Source organism: Oncorhynchus clarkii, chromosome 33 (assembly GCF_045791955.1).
Source record: "Oncorhynchus clarkii lewisi isolate Uvic-CL-2024 chromosome 33, UVic_Ocla_1.0, whole genome shotgun sequence".
Taxonomy (NCBI): Eukaryota; Metazoa; Chordata; class Actinopteri; order Salmoniformes; family Salmonidae; genus Oncorhynchus; species Oncorhynchus clarkii.
The window spans coordinates 2,246,734-2,266,926 of record NC_092179.1 but is presented as its reverse complement, the minus strand read 5'-3'; the positions used below and the strand labels follow the sequence as shown (position 1 = coordinate 2,266,926).

Genomic DNA, 20,193 nt, shown 5'->3' with positions numbered 1-20,193 from the left:
TCCTGGCTGGCTGGTGGATCTGGCAGATCCTGGCTGACTGGCGGTTCCGGCAGATCCTGGCTGACTGGCGGATCCTGGCTGAATAGCGGATCCTGGCTGAAAGGCGGATCCTGGCTGAATGGCGGATCTGGAAGATTCTGGCTGACTGGCGGATCCTGGCTGACTGGCGGATCCTGGCTGACTGGCGGATCCTGGCTGACTGGCGGCTCTGGCTGCTCCATGCAGACTGACGGCTCTGGCTGCTCCATGCAGACTGGCGGCTCTGGCTGCTCCATGCAGACTGGCGGCTCTGGCTGCTCCATGCAGACTGGCGGCTCTGGCTGCTCCATGCAGACTGGCGGCTCTGGCTGCTCAATGCAGACTGGCGGCTCTGGCTGCTCCATGCAGACTGGCGGCTCTGGCTGCTCCATGCAGACTGGCGGCTCTGGCTGCTCCATGCAGACTGGCGGCTCTGGCTGCTCCATGCAGACTGGCGGCTCTGGCTGCTCCATGCAGACTGGCGGCTCTGGCTGCTCCATGCAGACTGGCGGCTCTGGCTGCTCCATGCAGACTGGCGGCTCTGGCTGCTCCATGCAGACTGGCGGCTCTGGCTGCTCCATGCAGACTGGCGGCTCTGGCTGCTCCATGCAGTCTGGCGGCTCTGGCTGCTCCATGCAGTCTGGCGGCTCTGGCTGCTCCATGCAGTCTGGCGGCTCTGGCTGCTCCATGCAGTCTGGCGGCTCTGGCTGCTCCATGCAGACTGGCGGCTCTGGCTGCTCCATGCAGACTGGCGGCTCTGGCTGCTCCATGCAGACTGGCGGCTCTGGCAGCTCCATGCAGACTGGCAGCTCCTTGCAGACTGGCAGCTCCTTGCAGACTGGCAGCTCCTTGCAGACAGGCAGCTCCTTGCAGACTGGCAGCTCCTTGCAGACTGGCAGCTCCTTGCAGACTGGCAGTTCTATGCAGACTGGCAGTTCTATGCAGACTGGCAGTTCTGAACAGGCGTGAGACTCCGGCAGCACTGTAGAGGCGGAAGGCTCTGGCAGCGCTAAACAGGCGGGAGATTCCGACAGCGCTGGAGAGGAGGAAGGCTCTGACTGCGCTGAACAGGCGGGAGACTCCGGCAGCGCTGTAGAGGAGGAAGGCACTGGCAGCGCTAGATAGGCGGGAGACTCCGGCAGCGCTGGAGAGGAGGAAGGCTCTGGCAGCGCTGGACAGGCGAGGCGCACTGTTGGCCTGATGCGTGGTGCTGGCACTGGTGGTACTGGGCCGAGAACACGCACAGGAAGCCTGGTGCGGGGAGCTGCCACTGGAGGGCTGGTGCGTGGAGGTGGTACTGGATAGACCGGACCGTGCAGGCGCACTGGAGCTCTTGAGCACCGAGCCTGCCCAACCTTACCTGGCTCGATGCCCACTCTAGCCCGGCCGATACGAGGAGCTGGTATGTACCGCACCGGGCTATGCACCCGCACTGGAGACACCGTGCGCACCACAGCATAACACGGTGCCTGCCCGGTCTCTCTAGCCCCCCGGTAAGCACAGGAAGTTGGCATAGGTCTCCTAACTGGCGTCGCCATACTCCCTGTGAGCCCCCCCAATACATTTTTGGGGCTGACTCCCGGGCTTCCTTGCCAACCGTGTTCCCTCGTATCGCCGGCTCCTCTCTCCGGCTGCCTCTGCTCTCCTAAGTGCCTCCACCTGTTCCCATGGGAGGCGATCTCTTCCAGCCAGTATCTCCTCCCAAGTGTAACAAACCTTGCCATCCAGAACGTCTTCCCATGTCCATTCCTCCTTTCGCTGCTCCTGCTGCCGCTGCCTGTCACCACGCCGCTTGGTCCTGTTGTGGTGGGTGATTCTGTTACGGTTTTCTTCGGGTGAAGTAGAGTCGGACCAAAATGCAGCGTGGTAATTTTCATACATGTTTAATAATGATGAAAAAACGAACAATACAAAAACAACAAACGGAACGTGAAAACCTATACAGCCTATCTGGTGACAACAAACACAGAGACAGGAACAATCACCCACGAAACACTCAAAGAATATGGCTGCCTAAAAATGGTTCCCAATCAGAGACAACGATAAACACCTGCCTCTGATTGAGAACCACTCTAGACAGCCATAGACTATGCTAGATAACCCCACTAAGCCACAATCCCAATACCTACGAAAACCCCAAGACAAAACACACCACATAAATAAACCCATGTCATACCCTGGCCTGACCAAAATAATAAAGAAAACACAAAATACTAAGACCAGGGCGTGACAGAACCCCCCCCCCCAAGGTGCGGACTCCCGACCATTAAAAGGCCATTTACTACCTTCACGAGTGTAGTCTCAGCGCTATGATTGGGTCTAAGACCAGACTGAAGCGTTTCGGATATAGTATTTGTCTTCAGGAAGGCAGTGAGTTACTGCACAACAGCTTTTTCAAAAACATTTGAAAGGAATGGGAGATTCGAGGCCGAAAGTTTTTTATATTTTATGGGTCAAGGTTTGGCTTTTTCAAGATGCTTTATTACTGCCACTTTTAGGGAGTTTAGTACAAATCCGGTGGATAGAGAGACGTGTATTATGTTCAACATAGGAGGACCAAGCACAGGAAGCAGCTCTTTCAGTAGTTTGATTGGAATAGGGTCCAGTATGCAGCTTGAAGGTTTAGAGGTGATGAATAATTTCGTGAAAGCGTCAAGGGATATAGGATTAAAAAACTTGAATGTCTCCATTGATCCTAGGTCCTGGCAGTGTTTTGATATTTTCGTCAAAGAAGTTCATGAATTCATCACTGCTGAAGTGAAAGCCATCCTCTCCTGGGGAATGCTGCTTTTTAGTTAACTTTGCGACAGGATCGAAAATCAATTTTGGATTGTTTTTATTCTCCTCAATTAGGTTGGAAAAATAGGATGATCGAGCAGCAGTGAGGGCTCTTCGATACTGCACGGTAATGTCTTTCCAAGCTAGTCGGAAGACTTCCAGTTTGGTGGAGCGCCATTTCCGTTCCAATTTTCTGGAAGCTTACTTCAGGGCTCTGGTATTTTCTGTACACCAGGGAGCTGGTTTCTTGTGACACATGCTTTTTGTTTTTAGGGGTGCAACTGCATCTAGGGTATGAAGCAAGGTTAAATTTAGTTTCTCAGTTAGGTGGTTAACTGATTTTTGTACTCTGACATCCTTGGTAGGCGGATGGAGTCTGGAAGGGCATCTAGGAATCTTTGGGTTGTCTGAGAATTTATAGCACAGATTTTGATGATCCGTGGTTGGGGTCTAAACAGATTATTTGTTGCGATTGCAAACATAATAAGATGGTGGTCCGATAGTCCAGGATTATGAGGAAAAACATTTAGATGCACAATATTTATTCCACAGGACAAAACTAGGTCCAAGGTATGACTGTAGCAGTGAGTAGGTTCGGAGACTTGTTGGACAAAACCCATTGAGTCGATGATGGCTCCGAAAGCCTTTTGGAGTGGGTCTGTGGACTTTTAAATGTGAAGATTGTGACGAACCTCCCACTCTGTCTGCAGTATTCTTTCTCTTTGCTCTTGCTTTCCTTGTTAGGATGTCGGTGGGCGGAGCTGGGAGGGTCGTCAGCGACATGGGACACACCTGGGCCCGGGTGTGTCCCGGGATAAATACACATCTTCCCCAGTCATTGAGGAGACTCTCTCCATGCAGAGACAATGTTAGATTTTGGTTGAGCCATTTTTGTGGCCGCTTTGTTTGTTTGCTTTGGCACCTTTCAACACCCCTCATTATCACATCTATGCACACAACCACTCACTTACACTACTGATTACACACACCATTGTAAATTGTATTTAGGTTATTTTAGTTAATAAATATATTTGAGTTATTTCTTATCTCTACGTTGTCCCCCTTTTTGTTACGGACTTCGAGCCGATTCGTGACAATATTAAAGTCCCCAAAACGTAGAATATTATCTGCAATGACTGCAAGGTCCGATAGGAATTCAGGGAACTCAGTGAGGAACGCTGTATATGGCCCAGGAGGCCTGTAAACAGTAGCTATAAAAAGGGATTGAGTAGGCTGCATAGATTTCATGACTAGAAGCTCAAAAGACGAAAACACAGTCTTTTTTTTGTAAATTCTAATTTGCTATCGTCAATGTTAGCAACACATGGAGGTCTTTATTCCAGTGAGATTGCTAAAGCAAACACCACCATGTTTAGTTTTGCTTAACCCAGGTTGAGGCACAGACACGATCTCAATGGGGATAGCTGAGCTGACTACACTGACTATGCTAGTGTCAGAAACCAGAAAGCTGGCTTACAACCTGCTGCCTGGCCTGCACCCTATCTCATTGTGAAGCTAGGGGAGTTAGAGCCCTGTCTATGTTGATAGTTAAGATGAGAGCACCCCTACAGCTAGGATGGAGTCCCATCACTCCTCAGCAGGCCAGACTTGATCCTGTTGGTGGATGAATCCCAGAAAGAGGCCAGTTATCTACAAATTCTATATTTTGGGAAGGACATAAAACTGTTTTCAACCAGCGATTAAGTTGTGAGACTGCTGTAGAGCTCATCACTCCCCATAACTGGGAGGGGGGCAGAGACAATTACTCAATGCCGGCACATCTTTCTAGCTGATTTACATGCTGAAGTTATGTTGTGCTTGGTGACCTCTGACTGTTTCATCCTAACATCGTTGGTGCCGACTTAGATAACAAAATCGCACAAAATACTCTCTACACTCGCCAGTTTTAGCCTTAGCCAGCACCCTCTTCAGATGATCCTTTATGTTGGTAGCCCTGCCCCCTGGTAAACAGTGTATGATCGCTGGATGAATCGTTTTAAGTCTAATACTGCGGGTAAAGGAGTCGCCAATGACTAGGGTTTTCAATTTGTCAGAGGTAATGGTGGGAGGCTTCGGTGGCCAGAGACCAGAGAAGGCTCGGCCTCTGACTCCGACTCGATGCTTAATGGGGAGAACCGATTGAACGTTTCTGTCAGCTGAATGAGCGACACCGGTTAAGCATTTCCGACAACATTTCTTTCTAGAAGCCTTGAGAAAATTGTCCAGCTGCGGGGACTGTACTATCTGTACTTACTGGTGGCACAGATACAGTTTCATCGTTTCCTACACTTAAATGACCATTGTCTAATGATTGCATATGAAGCTGGGCTTGCAGCACGGCTATCCTCACCATAAGGCAATAGTTTTCCTGTGTATTATGAGTACAGTGACTGCAATTAGATGGCATCATGTTAATGTTACTACTTACCTTCGGCTGGTGGAGGTCCTGTAGAACCATGTCCAGATAAAGCATCCGGAGTGAAAAAGTTGAATGAAAAAAAGTTGAGCAAGGGGAAAAAACTTTAATTAAACGGTTATTAAAAATGGAAAAGTAAAAAACGTAAAGTTGGGAGGTAGCCAATTAGCAACAAACTGCACCGCAGCGCAGAGAGACAAGTCCGGAAGTTGTGACAAGACTCAGCATCTTGAATCAGCTCTGAAATTTGAGCAGTGAGGTTCATTTCTTCCCACTCTCTACTCTTTTCCTCAGGTTGAAGCACAGGAGTACACCACATTAAGGAGTACACCACATCAGTCACTTGCTTCATCAATAAGTGCATAGATGATGTCGTCCCCACAGTGACTGTACGTACATAACCCAACCAGAAACCATGGATTACAAGCAACATCCGCACTGAGCTAAAGGGTAGAGTTGCTGCTTTCAAGGAGTGGCACTCTTATCCGGACACTTATAAGAAATCCTGCTATGCCCTCCGACGAACCATCAAACAGGCAAAGCGTCAATACAGGAGTAAGATTGAATTGTACTACACCGGCTCCGACGCTTGTCAGATGTGGCAGGGCTTGCAAACTATTACAGACTTCAAAGGGAAGCACAGCCGAGAGCTGCCCAGTGACACGAGCCTACCAGACGAGCTAAATTACTTCTAAACTCGTTTCGAGGCAAACAACACTGAAGCATGCATGAGAGCAGAGCATCAGCTGTTCCGGACAACTGTGTGATCACGTTCTCCGTAGCTGATGTGAGTAAGACCTTTTAAACAGGTCAACATTCACAAGGCCGCAGGGCCAGACGGATTACCAGGACATGTACTCAGAGCTTGCGCTGACCAACTGGCAAGTGTCTTCACTGACATTTTCAACCTGTCCCTGACTGAATCTGTAATACCAAAAATGTTTCAAGCATATTACGATAGTCCCTGTGCCCAAGAACACAAAGGTAACCTGCCTAAATGACTACCGACCCGTAGCACTCACATCTGTAGCCATGAAGTGCTTTGAAAGGCTGGTCATGGCTCATATCAACACCATTATACCAGAAACCATTGACCCACTCCAATTTGCTTACCACCCCAACAGATCCATAGATGATGTAATCTCTATTGCAATCCACACTGCCCTTTCCTACCTGGACAAAAGGAATACCTATGTGAGAATGCTGTTCATTGACTACAGCTCAGCGTTCAACACCATAGTGCCCTCAAAGCTCATTAATAAGCTAAGGACCCTGGGACTGAACACCTCCCTCTGCAACTGGATTCTGGACTTCCTGATAGCCCGCCCCGTAATGGTAGGTAACAACACATCCGCCACGCTGATCCTCAACACAGGACCCCCTCAGGGGTGCGTGCTCAGCCCGCTCCTGTACTCCCTGTTCACTCATGACTGCACGTCCAGGCACGACTCCAACACCATCATTACATTTGCAGATGACACAACAGTGGTAGGCCTGACCACCGGCAACAACGAGACAGCCTATAGAGAGGAGGTCTGAGACCTGGCCGTGTGGTGGTAGGACAACAACCTCTCCCTCAACGTGATCAAGACAAAGGAGATGATTGTGGACTACAGGAAAAAGAGGACCGAGCACGCCCCATTCTCATCAACTGGGCTGCAGTGGAGCAGGTTGACAGCTTCAAGTTCCTTGGTGTCCACATCACCAACAAACTAACATGGTCCAAGCACACCAAGACATTCGTGAAGCGGGCACGACAAAACCTATTCCCCCTCAGGAGACTGAAAAGATTTAGCATGGGTCCTCAGATCCTCAAAAGGTTCTACAGCTGCACCATCGAGAGCATCCTGACTGGTTGCATCACTGCCTGGTATGGCAACTGCTCGGCCTCCGACGACAAGGCACTACAGAGGGTAGTGTGAACGGCCCAGTACATCACTGGGGCCAAGCTTCCTGCCATCCAAGACCTCTATACCAGGTGGTGTCAGAGGAAGGCCCTAAAAATGGTCAAAGACTCCAGCCACCCTAGTCATAGACTGTTATCTCTGCAACCGCATGACAAGCGGTACCTGAGCGCCAAGTCTAGGTCTAAGAGGCTTCTTAACAGCTTCTACCCCCAATCCATAAGACTCCTGAACATCTAATCAAATGGCTACCCAGACTATTTGCATTGCCCCCCTCCCCACACCTCTGTCACTGTCTGTTGTTATCTATGCATAGTCACTTTAATAACTCTACCTACATGTACATACTACCTCAACTAACCGGTGCCCCCGCACACTGACTGTGTACCGGTACCCCCCTGTATATATTGTTATTTTTTACTGCTGCTCTTTAATTACGTGTTACTTTTATCTCTTATTCTTATCCATATATTTTTTGAAACTGCACTGTCGGTTAGGGGCTCCTAAGTAGGCATTTCACTGTTTGGTGAATATCTGTTGTATTAGGTGCATGTGACTAATACAATTTGATTTGGTATGATTTGAAACGCAGCGTTTCATTGGAAATTAATGTAATTATGTTGTACCAAAATGCAATGAAGCTGTCGGTGTGTTCGAAGCTTAACATGTATGTGTAAATTGATTTGGCAACGCTTTGCACGTAACGCGACCGGTGTGGTCAGCATGTTCAGGCAGACGTTCAATTGTAGGTGACAGTGGCTCATTGTTAGCTCTTTTCACCCGCCATAGGCTCCAACAAGTTTCCCCTTGCCTGTGCTGCGACCAACTATTTGACTAGGCTACATGAGTGCCGCCAGCACGGACCGTACCCCCTGGAAACATTTATGTGATCTAAATGCATGCGGTTTTCTCACTATCATCACTTGTGTGAAAACACCAATGGAGAGGTAACTGCGCTCAAATGGTTAAGATTGTGTCTTTGATCACGAAAATGGACACTGCTGGATCATTAATCAAATGGAAAACGTTTATTTTTTATCTAATGGTAAGTTTCCTCGAATTACGACAATCATTCAGGACTTTCAAGAGCTCCATTAGACCTACATGTTATTTTGCATTCTATAACATCTTCTGTTTTAATCAACCTGCTTTCATATGATCTCTATTCTTCACCTGAGGTCCTGAAAGTCTAGTCTAGTCTTGTATTGCCTAGTTGTAGTCCACTGTAGCTTTGGAGTCGGTTCCAAATTCCAGTCAGTGACCAATAGTGTGCCACAATTTTTCAATTGTTTTGTCTTTTTATTCTTCAATGTATGTGTATTTCTCACGAGGAAAAAAGAAACCATGTACCCTAAAGGGGCAGTGCAGTCTAAAATGTGATTTCCTGTACTTTATATATTTCCACATTTATTTTTTACCATTTGAATTGAAAACAATTACAGTAAGGTACTTCATTGTTACCCAGAAGTCATTTGATATTGAGATAAAAACTGCTGTGTTGGACTTTTTAAAAAGTTGGCTGGCTATGAACTCCTGTTCAAACAGAAAAGTTTTCCAATTGAAAGACTGGGAAAGCAGCAGACAGAAACAGTTATAGAGTCCTCTCACTCTGTCTGAAGTAATAGAACAGGTTGGCATTATAGGGACTGTCAAAGGCAGGATCCCGGGGGAGGGGACGAATGAAACATTCAAGACTGGTCTCTGGTGCTGTGAACGAGAAATAGAGAAAGAAGTGGAGCAGCTAAAGTGCAGCGCCTCCAATTCAAAGTATAATGTTACTGCCTTCAGAAAAGGTATGCCACAAAGGCTGTTTTCTCCTCTTTGTGTCAGACTGAGGGACTAAGAAGTGTCTGTTCCGGTTGATGTAGGTTTCAGTTTACCATAGATGTTTTGTCCTTCAAAATGTTACTCAATATCAACATTAATTATATAGTGGTATCCACACTGGAGTAGTTATTCTTTTGCTTCTATATAAAATACTGAACCACACATATTGGACATTAATATAATATATTTTGTACAATTTTTTTTTATTTTTATAAAGTCACACACTGTTTGCAATGAACTTTTTTTGTATTGCCACGAATGTTACCGCTCTAATGCCTCCATTGGGGTGTGCTTTGTCTGTTTTAACAGGTTGTCAACTTCATGTTTTTATATGGAGTGCCATTTTCCAATATGGCCGATGCTAGCCAAGCTGCTAGCAACCAGGAGAAGTGGTCCAATATGACCTTGGTGAAGCGGCACTCTCTGTCCTCCTGGTATCAGAGATCTCATTGGCATGGCAACAGCAAGCCAGGCGCTACACATTCTCCACAAAGACGCCTCACACCACTGTTCTTCTCCAAACTTGTCTATTCTTTTCAAGTGAAAGAGGACACACAACCAGGTAGAGCAGTGTTTACCCCTTTCCTTCTGTCAGATATTTAAATGTTGATTAGTTAAGCTTGTTCATACATGTTTGTTCTTAAATCCAGAGTCACATGCCTCAGTTACGAAGTCTTCAGGCTGACTCCTACTGACTGATCGGCTTAGGAAGTTGTTGGTAGATGTTAATGCTCAGTATTTATTTTAAACCTCATGGCTCTAAATGAAATTCCACCAACTACCCTGCCTACTTCAGTTCGAGGATTAAATACCTCCTGGGGTGCTCCACCTTCCTCATGTTAGAAAATGGTGATGATGAAACATTGTGGGGAATGAACGCACAACACTGGTGTTGCCAGCACCATACTTTAACCCCACTGAGCCATTGGAACCAGCATTGGAAATAGTAAGTTACCAAACCATCAGACCATTCAGAGAATGTCATCCTGACTGTACTGTCTAATTCCATGTGTTGACAGGAACGATAGTGGGGAACGTGGAAGCAGGAGAGCCTAGCAAAGGGTCGACAAACACCATCTTCTCTGTGTTGGAGGACGACGGGGAGGGCCTGTTCCTGCTCAGCCGTCTCTCCGGTGACTTTCTGTTGTCACGCTCCCTGGACTACGAAACCCAGAGACTCTACATCCTGACAGTGGTAGTGAAGCACGGGGACTTAGGGGCCAGCAGAGTCCGGGTCTATGTTAATGTGCTGGATGTCAACGATAACCTTCCAGTGTTCAGACTGGACCCTTACTCCGTCTCTGTACCAGAGGACAGCCCTGTTGGAACCTGTTTCCTCGATCTCAATGTCTCTGATGCGGATGACGGTGAGTGTGGAACAACATGTTTAACATACCACCTGACACAGACAGGTGCTGTATAGACCAAGGTTGTGTTTATTAGGTATCAAACAGACAAGGCATTACCCGTTTCAGTCCTATTTATTTATTTACTAGTCAGCCCCATCACACGATCAAAGCCGCATCAAGGTTTGTCTGCTGAAAACAGGCGCTACTCTATACATTAAATCAATCACAATTAGTATTAACCTGGGCATTTGATCACGGATCTATGATCATTTCAACGGTAGTTGAGCTCATTGCAAATGACTAATAAAACAACTATCTCTTGAGTGAGAGAGAACAAAAACAACACAACATTTTAAAAATCCATTGCTATACTGTATACACAATGTTGATTTAAAAAGAAAGTACACGATACAGGTAATGCTGAACAGAATGTAAAAAGCAACATGTCTGTAAATTCTAAATAGCCCCTGTTATGATACAGTAGGCCTACAGGTAGTGCATCAGTATATGGGTGTGTTCTGTCACTGTCTGGTTCAGGCAGTCCCAGAAGGCAGGCTGCAGGCCTGGGTCCTGGGGCCAGTTCAGGTAGGTCCTAACTAGCCTGGTCAGCCAGTAGTAGGCAGACAGCTGGCAAAATGGGATGTCCTCCAGGAAGACCAGGATGAGAATGTCCCTGTGCTCCACCAACAGACGGAGGAGGGTGGCCAGTCGCAGCTCCAGGGAACACCAGTTACTGTGCAGGTAGTGACGACTCCGCACACACAGGGTTTGGTGGGTGCCGCAGACAGAGACACAGGAATGGAGGACCGGCAGCAGCTGCTCCATCACCAAGCGCTCGTTTCTCCCACTGTACAACGCAAAGCCATCGTAGCGGTAGCACCCCCTGGGGTTGCCACTCCTCACAGCCTCCACACAACCTCCTCCAGGTAGCCATGGATGATGTGGCAGAAGGCCAGCAGGTAGTCCCCGGCCAGCTGATGGAGCGGCGCCAACAGCATGAAGAGGAGCAGGCCCAGGGATAAGCAGAGGAACAGGACAAAGCCCACGTCCAGGGAACAGTTGGTCTCCAAGTACCTGGGGATGCCATTTTAATTTTTACATGTAATCTCTGGTTCTCCATCATTCCATAAAAAGACCTGGACATGTCTCTGTCCTCTGACCTAGTTGTCCAGCCAGGCTTTGGTCTCCCGAGTGGCGCAGTGGTCTAAGGCACTGCATCTCAGTGTTAGAGGTCATGCTGTCATGCTGGATTCGGGCAGGTAGCATTTCCAGAGTTGTTTTCGTCGGACTGCCAGATTGTGAAGCGTGATTCCACCTTGGAAACCCATTTCATGAAGCTCCTGATGAACAGTTCTTATGATGACGTTGCTTCCAGAGGTAGTTTGGAACTCAGTAGTCAGTTTTGCAGGACAGGCAATTTTTACACGCTACACGCTTCAGCTTGTGTGGCCTACCACTTCTCAGCTGAGCCGTTGTTGTTCCTAGACAATTCCACTTCACAATTACAGCACTTACAGTTGACCAGGGGAGCTTTAGCAGGACAGAAATTTGATGAACTGACTTGGAAAGGTGGCATCCTATAATGGTGCCACATTGAGTCATTGAGCTCTTCAGTAAGGTTGTTCTACTGCCAATGTTTGTCTATAGAGATTGCATGGCTGTGTGCTCAATTTGATACACCTGTAAGCAACGGATGTGGCTGAAATAGTCGAATCCACTCATTTGAAAGGGTGTCCACATACTTTTGCATATACAGTGCATTGGGACCCCTTGACTTTTAACACATTTTGTTACGTTACAGCCTTATTCTAAAATGTCTTTTTTCTTCATCAATCTGTTGAAACCCCCTCGGCGGGAATACCCAATGTGATATGGATCTCAATTTAGTCCAAGATGGCATAGTAGTCTTTTGTTTGTCCCGTCCCGTGTATATATCGTATACATTTTCCATCTACGGACTGAATATACTCTCCTGCAACCCGCCTCACCCAATGTGGTATGGATCTATTTTTATACTTTAGAACCAGAACCCCCATCAGAAGCTAACTAGCGACTACTCAGTTAGCCACTGCTAGCGATCATTACCGTTAACCTAGCCGTTAGCCTCAGCCAGGTCAATTCCCGTTGATCCATCGCGACTGGTCTGCCGACGTAACCGTCCGAGGGGGTTTCAACAGGCTCTTCTGTTGCGACATATCCGAGGCCTATCTGCTAGCCTCGACCTGCTAGCTCATCGCTGTGTCTCCAGCTCGCCTAGCTACTCACTGCACCCTATGATCACTCAGCTACACATGCCTCTCCCTAATGTCAATATACCTTGTCTATTGCCTTTTTGGTTAGTGATTTGTCTTATTTCACTGAAGAGCCACCAGCCCTGCTCAATATGCCTTAGCCCATTTGTTCCACCCCCCCACACATGCGGTGACCTCACCTGGCTTAAATGGTGCCTCTAGAGACAAAACCTCTCTCATCGTCACTTAATGCCTAGGATTACCTCCACTGTACTCACATCCTACCATACCCTTGTCTGTACATTATGCCTTGAATCTATTCTTCCACGTCCAGAAAACTGCTCCTTTTACTCTCTGTTCCGGACGCACTACACAACCAGTCCTTATAGCCTTTAGCCGTAATCTTATCCAACTCCTCCTCTGTTCCTCTGGTGATGTAGAGGTTAACCCAGGCCCTGCAGCCCCCAGCATCACTCCCATTCCCCAGGCATTTTTATTTGTTGACTTCTGTAACCGTAAAAGCCTTGGTTTCATGCATGTTAACATTAGAAGCATCCTCTCTAAGTTTGTTTTATACACTACTTTAGCACACTCCGCCAACCCGGATGTCCTAGCAGTGTCTGAATCCTGGCTTAGGAAGGCCACCAAAAATCCTGAAATTTCCATCCCTAACTACATTTTCCGACAAGATAGAACTGCCAAAGGGGGCGGAGTTAGCCTGCAGAGTTCTGTCATACTATCCATTTCTGTGCCCAAACAATCTTTCACCATTGCCACTTGTTATAGACCCCCTTCAGCCCCCAGCTGTGCCCTGGACACCATATGTGAATTGATCGCCCCTGATCTATCTTCAGAGTTCGTACTGTTAGGTGACCTAAACTTGGACATGCTTGTCAACCCGGCCGACCTACAATCTAAGATAGACGCCCTTAATCACACACAAATGATCAAGGAACCTACCAGGTACAACCCTAAATCCGTAACCATGGGCACCCTCTTAGATATCATCCTGACCAACTTGCCCTCTAAATACACCTCTGCTGTCTTCAACCAGGATCTCAGCGATCACTGCCTCATTTCCTGCGTGCATAATGGGTCCGTGGTCAAACGACCACTCCTCATCACTGTCAAACGCTCCCTAAAACACTTCAGCGAGCAGGCCTAATCGACCTGGCCTGGGTATCCTGGAAGGATATTGACCTCATCCCGTCAGTAGAGGATGCCTGGTTGCTCTTCAAAAGTGTTTTCCTCACCACCTTAAATAAGCATGCCCCATAAATAAAAAAATAAAAAAAGTAGAACTAAGAACAGATATAGCCCTTGGTTCACCCCAGAGTTGACTGCCCTTGACCAGCACAAAAACATCATGTGGCATTCTGCATTAGCATTGAATAGCCCCCGCGATATGCAACTTTTCAGGGAAGTCAGGAACCAATATACCAAGTCAGTCAGGAAAGCTAAGGCTAGCTTTTTCAAGCAGAAATTTGCATTGTGTAACACTAATAACAAAATGTTTTGGGACACTGTAAAGTCCATGGAGAATAAGAGCACCACCTCCTAGCTGCCCACTGCACTGAGGATGGGAGACACTGTCACCACCGATAAATCTACGATAATCAATCATTTCAATAAGCATTTTTCTACTGCTGACCAAGCTTTGCATTTGGCTACCTCTAACCCGGCCAACATCTCAGCACCCCCTGCAGCAGCTTGTCCAAGGACCCCGCTTTTCCTTCACCCAAATCCAGACAGCTGATGTTCTGAAAGAGCTGCAAAATCTGGATCCCTACAAATCAGCTGAGCTAGACAATCTGGACCCTCCCTTTCTAAAATGATCAGCCGAAAATGTTGCAACCCTTATTACTAACCTATTCAACCTCTCTTTCGTATCGTCTGAGATCCCCAAAAATGTAAAAGCTGCCAAGGTCATCCCCCTCTTCAAAGGGGGAGACACTCTAGACCCAAACTGTTATAGACCTATATCCATCCTGCCCTGCCTTTCTAAAATCTTCGAAAGCAAAGTTAACAAACAGATCACTGACCATTTCGAATCACACCGTACCTTCTCCACTATGCAATCTTGTTTCCGAACTGGTCATGGGTGCACCTCAGCCATGCTCAAGGTCCTAAAAGAAGCCTTCTCAAATGACTGCCTCGCCTGGTTCACCAACTACTCTCAGACAGAGTTCAGTATGTCAAATCGGAGTGCCTGTTGTCCGGACCTCTGGCAGTCTCTATATGGGTGCCACAGGGTTCACTTCTCGGGCCGACTCTTTTCTCTGTATATATCAATGATGTCGCTCCACCTCTACGCAGATGACACCACTCTGTAAACTTCTGGCCCTTCTTTGGACACTGTGCTAACAAACCTCCAGACGAGCTTCAACGCCATAACACTCCTTCCTTGGCCTCCAACTGCTTTTCAATGCTAGTAAAACTAAGTACATGCTCTTCAACCGATTGCTGCCCGCATCCTCCCGCCCAACTAGCATCATTACTCTGGACGGTTCTGACCTAGAATATGTGGACAACTACAAATATTTAGGTGTCTGGTTAGACTGTAAACTCTCCTTCCAGACTCACATTAAGCATCTCCAATCCAAAATTAAATCTATAATCGGCTTCCTATTTCGCAACAAAGCCTCCTTCACTCATGCTGCCAAACATACCCTCATAAAACTGACTATCCTACCGATCCTTGACTTCGATGATGTAATTTACAAAATAGCCTCCAACACTCTACTCAGCAAATTGGATGTAGTCGATCACAGTGCCAATCGTTTTGTTACCAAAGCCCCATACACTACCCACCACTGCATCCTGTATGCTCTCGTTGGCTGGCCCTCACAACATATTAGTCGCCAAACCCACTGGCTCCAGGTCATGTATATGTCTTTGCGAGGTAAAGCCCCATCTTATCTCAGCTCAATGGTCACCATAGCAACACCCACCCGTAGCAACCGCTCCAGCAGGTATATTTCACTCGTCATCCCCAAAGCCGACACTTACTTTGGCCGCCTTTCCTTCCAGTTCTCTGCTGCCAATGACTGGAACGAATTGCAAAAATCACTGAAGCTGGAGTCTTTTCTCCCTCTAACTTTAAGCATCAGCTGTCAGAGCAGCTTACCAATCACTGTACCTGTACACAGCCCATCTGTAAATAGCACACCCAACTACCTCATCCCCATATTATTACTTACCCTATTGCTCTTTTGCACCCCAGTATCTCTACTTGCACATCATCTGCACATCTATCACTCCAGTGTTAATGCTAAATTGTAATTTTTTGCCTCTATGGCCTATTTATTACCTACCTCCCTACTCTTTTTCATTTGCACACACTGTACAAAGATTTGTTTTCTTTTCTATTGTGTTATTGACTGTACGTTTGTTTGTGTAACTCTGTTGTTGTTTTTGTCGCACTGCTTTGCTTTATCTTGGCCAGGTAGCAGTTGTAAATGAGACCTTGTTCTCAACTGGCCTACCTGGTTAAATAAAAATATATATTTTTAGCAAATGTATTAAAAATACAAAACGATCACATTTACTTAAGTATTCAGACCCTTTTCTCAGTACTTTATTGAAACACCTTTGGCATCGATTACATCCTCGAGTCTTCTTGAGTATGACGCTGCAAGCTTGGTACATCTGTATTTGGAGAGTTTCTCCCATTCCTCTCAAGGTTGGATGGGGAGTGTCGCTACACAGCTATTTTCAGGTCTCTCCAGAGATGTAAAATCGCGTTCAAGTCCGGGCTCTGGCTGGGCCACTCAAGGACATTCAGAGAGCTGTCCAGAAGCCACTCCTGCATTGTCTTGGCTGTGTGCTTGGGGTTGTTGTCCTAGTGCAAGGTGAACCTTCACCCCAGTCTGAGGTCCTGAGCACTCCGGAACAGGTTTTCATCAAGGATCTCTCTGTAGTTTGCTCCGTTCATCTTTCCCTCGACCCTGACTTGTCTCCCAGTCCCTGCCGCTGAAATACATCCCCACAGCAAGATGCTACCAGGTTTCCTCCAGACGTGACGCTTGGTATTCAGGCCAAAAAGAGGTCAATATTGGTTTCATCAGACCAGCAAATCTTGTTTCTCATGGTCTGAGAGTCCTTTAGGTGCCTTTCGGTGAACTCAAAATGGGCTGGCAAGTGCCTTTTACTGAGGAGTGGCTTCCGTCTGGCCACTCTACCATAAAGGCCTGATTTAGTAGAGTGTTGCAGAGATGGTTGTCCTTCTGGAAGGTTCTCCCATCTCCACAGAGCAACACTGGAGCTCTATCAGAGTGACCTTCAGATGCTTGGTCACCTCCCTCACTAAGGCCTTTCTCCCCCAATTGCCCCGTTTGGCCTGGGGGCCAGTTCTAGGAAGACTCTTGGTTGTTCCAAACTTCTTCCAAGTTTTAAGAATGATGGAGGCCACTGTGTTCTTTGGGGACCTTCAATGCTGCAGAAATGTTTTGGTACCCTTCACCAGATCTGTGCCTTCCAAAATATGTCCAATCAATTGAATTTACCACAGATGGACTCCAATCAAGATGTAGAAACATCAAGGATGATCAATGGAAACAGGATGTACCTAATGTCACGTCCTGACCATAGAGAGCCCTTATTTTCTATGGTAGAGTAGGTCAGGGCATGACTGGGGGGTTTTCTAGTTATTATTTTCTATGTGGGGTTCTAGTTTAGTTTTTCTATGTTGGTGTTTGCTATCGTTGTCTCTAATCGGGGATAATTTTTAAGTAGCATTGTTTCCACCTATGTTTTATGGGATATTGTTTTGAGTTAGTGTATGTTACACCTCTTTGTTACGGTTCATTGTTTGTTTTGTTCTTTCTTTGTTGTTTTGTGCGTTTCTAATAAATAATATGTGGAAACCATATCGCGCTACAGCTTGGTCCGATAATTATCAGCGAACGTGACAGAATATCCCATCACAACGGGACCAAGCAGCATGCCCGGGAGGAGATGACATCCTGGTCTTTGGAGGAGATCGAGGAGAGAATATCCTGGACTTGGTAGGAAGCCTTGGCAAGACACAAAAGCCTGCTGTGGAAACAGACGACAGGAGAGAAGGGAGGACAGCGATGACGCCGGGGTTCGCGGTCAAAGAGAAAGCCCAAAAGACAGCCTGATTTCTGGGGGGGGGGGGGCACATGGGGTGGTCGGCAGAGCCGGGAAGTGAGCCAGAGCCTGTGTGGGAGTCGATAGAAGAAGGTAATGAGAGATACCGGAGAGAGGTTGTGGAAAGGAGTATGCTGCAGCGCAGGCACGTTGAAAAGCACCATCTGTGCCAGCTCTACGCACCAAGTCTCCAGTGCGCCTTCACTGCCCAGTACGACCGGTGCCAACTCCTCGTACTCACCGTGCGAAGTGTGTAAAAGGTCCGGTACAATTGATGGCGGCTATACGCAGTAGGTCTTCAGTGTGCCTTCACTGCCCAGTACGACCTGTGCCAGCTCCTCACACTTGCCGTGCGAGATGTGTAATCTTACCGGTACCATTGATGCTGGCTATACGCACCAGGTCGACCTGTGCCTGCTCCACGCACTCGCCCTGAAGTCCATCTCCAAGGCAGGAGCCTTCCTCTGCGCCGATGTCCTGTTCAAACACAGCGTCCAGTCCAGCTCCAAGGCAGGAGCCTTCCTCTGCGCCGATGTCCAGTCCAAACACGGCGTCCAGTCCAGCTCCAAGACAGGAGCCTTCCTCTGCATCTAGGTCCAAGCACAGTGTTCAGCCTGGGTCCATGGCTGGATAAGCAGGTTCTTCGGCCCGCACCAGAGCCGCCACCAAATATGGTGGATTCGCGAGCTGAGCAGGTTCTTCGTCCCACACCAGAGCCGCCCCCGATGCTAGCGGGATGAGCGGGTACTTCGCCCCGTACCAGACCCGACACTCAACACCCCCCCCCCCACCAACCCTCCCTTTTGGTTTCAGGTTTTGCGGCCGGAGTTCGCACCTTTGGGGGGGGGGGGGGGGGGGGGGGGGGTACTGTCACGTCCTGACCATAGAGAGCCCTTATTTTCTATGGTAGAGTAGGTCAGGGCGTGACTGGGGGGTTTTCTAGTTATTATTTTCTATGTGGGGTTCTAGTTTAGTTTTTCTATGTTGGTGTTTGGTATGATTCCCAATTAGAGGCAGCTGGCTATCATTGTCTCTGATTGGGGATCATATTTAAGTAGCATTTTTTCCACCTGTGTTTTATGGGATATTGTTTTGAGTTAGTGTATGTTACACCTCTTAGTTACGGTTCGTTGTTTGTTTCGTTCTTTCTTTGTATGTTTCTAATAAATAATATGTGGAAACCATATCGCGCTGCAGCTTGGTCCAATAATTATTCCAGCGAACGTGACACCTGAGGTCAATTTCAAGTCTCATAGCAAAGGGTCTGAATACTTATGTAATAAAGGTATATATGCTTTGTATTTTTTTTAATTAGCTCAAATAAATTAAACCTGTTTTCATTTTGTCATTATGGGTTATTGTGTGTAGACTGATAGTCTTATTCTCAAATGGATTAAATAAATAACAAATCTAACAAAATGTGGAAAAGTCCAGGTGTCTGGAATGCACTGTATAGTGTACCTCAGGCTGGTCAGGGCCCTGGTAATTATACAATAAAAGTCCAGGAATAATGGAGAGTTAACAGAGAGTTACCAATTGTCGAAGGACCAGAAAGTAAGTACCCATTGATAGCTGGTATTTACTAGTAAAGTATTAGGTAAGTCATTGTTCTGTTGTTCATGTTTTAACAAACAGATCAATCAATATATACCTGCCTCAGCTGCACTGTTCAGGTCAGTCATATCCACAACTCTGCTGAGAACCATGACTGGAAGTCAAAATACTCCGGCGAGGAGAATTTCTTGGTGGCAAAGTCAGACCCAGACAGGAAACGCGCCGTTATGACTGTGAGGCTGATGACCGACTGGAGGAATGGCTTCCAGCAGTCCTGAAAGATCACGATTGGGGCATGAAGCCTAAGGGATCAGAATCCCGAATTATCCCTTTAAATGGGAAGTTTACAATAGTGGGGATATCATTCACATCTAATTCCATCTGTTCCAGATTAATCAAGCAATAGAATAGTCATAGGAAGTCTCTTCAGCCACGTGACATGACTCTTTAGAAAGTCAGAAAGCAAATGGAACTCTGGGTAAACATCGGAATGAACAGAAACTGATGTCTGTGAGATCCTACAACTGAATCAAGCTAGGATTAATGCTGGAATTAACACCAGGACAAACTTGCCAGTGACCCCCTGACAGTTTCTCAATAACGACGTTGAGTAGTTATGTTTTTATGGTGACTTACATCAAGTTGTGTGATCAATAGGTCAACTATAATTTCACAGACTCGAGAGAAATGATCCAATCTGCTGATACCATATTGCAGCAGCTGTGTCTCTGGCTCATCAATACCAGCCAAATAGAGAAGTGATATGTTATCAAAGCATTTAAATCCATCATTATCCAAACAACATGCATTAGGGAAGTAAAGAAACACCTTGGAGACAAGAACAGTTCCATTTGTGTCAGAGCAGTTTTGGTGTTTCAAAATGCCTATACCCCCTGATTCAAAGTCCAGGGTCATCAATGACTGACATATTTACTATCCTACAAAGCAAATCCTGTGTACAGCTGTCAACTTTGTGTTTCTTTAAAAGAGGGATCACTCCCAAT

General features: G+C 47.0%; 1 pseudogene; it reads right to left on the bottom strand.

Annotated features, from left to right (window-relative positions):
• Window positions 1-10,778: 10,778 nt before the first annotated feature.
• Window positions 10,779-19,341, bottom strand: LOC139392535 (toll-like receptor 13; annotated as a pseudogene).
• Between the last annotated feature and the right edge of the window lie 852 nt (window positions 19,342-20,193).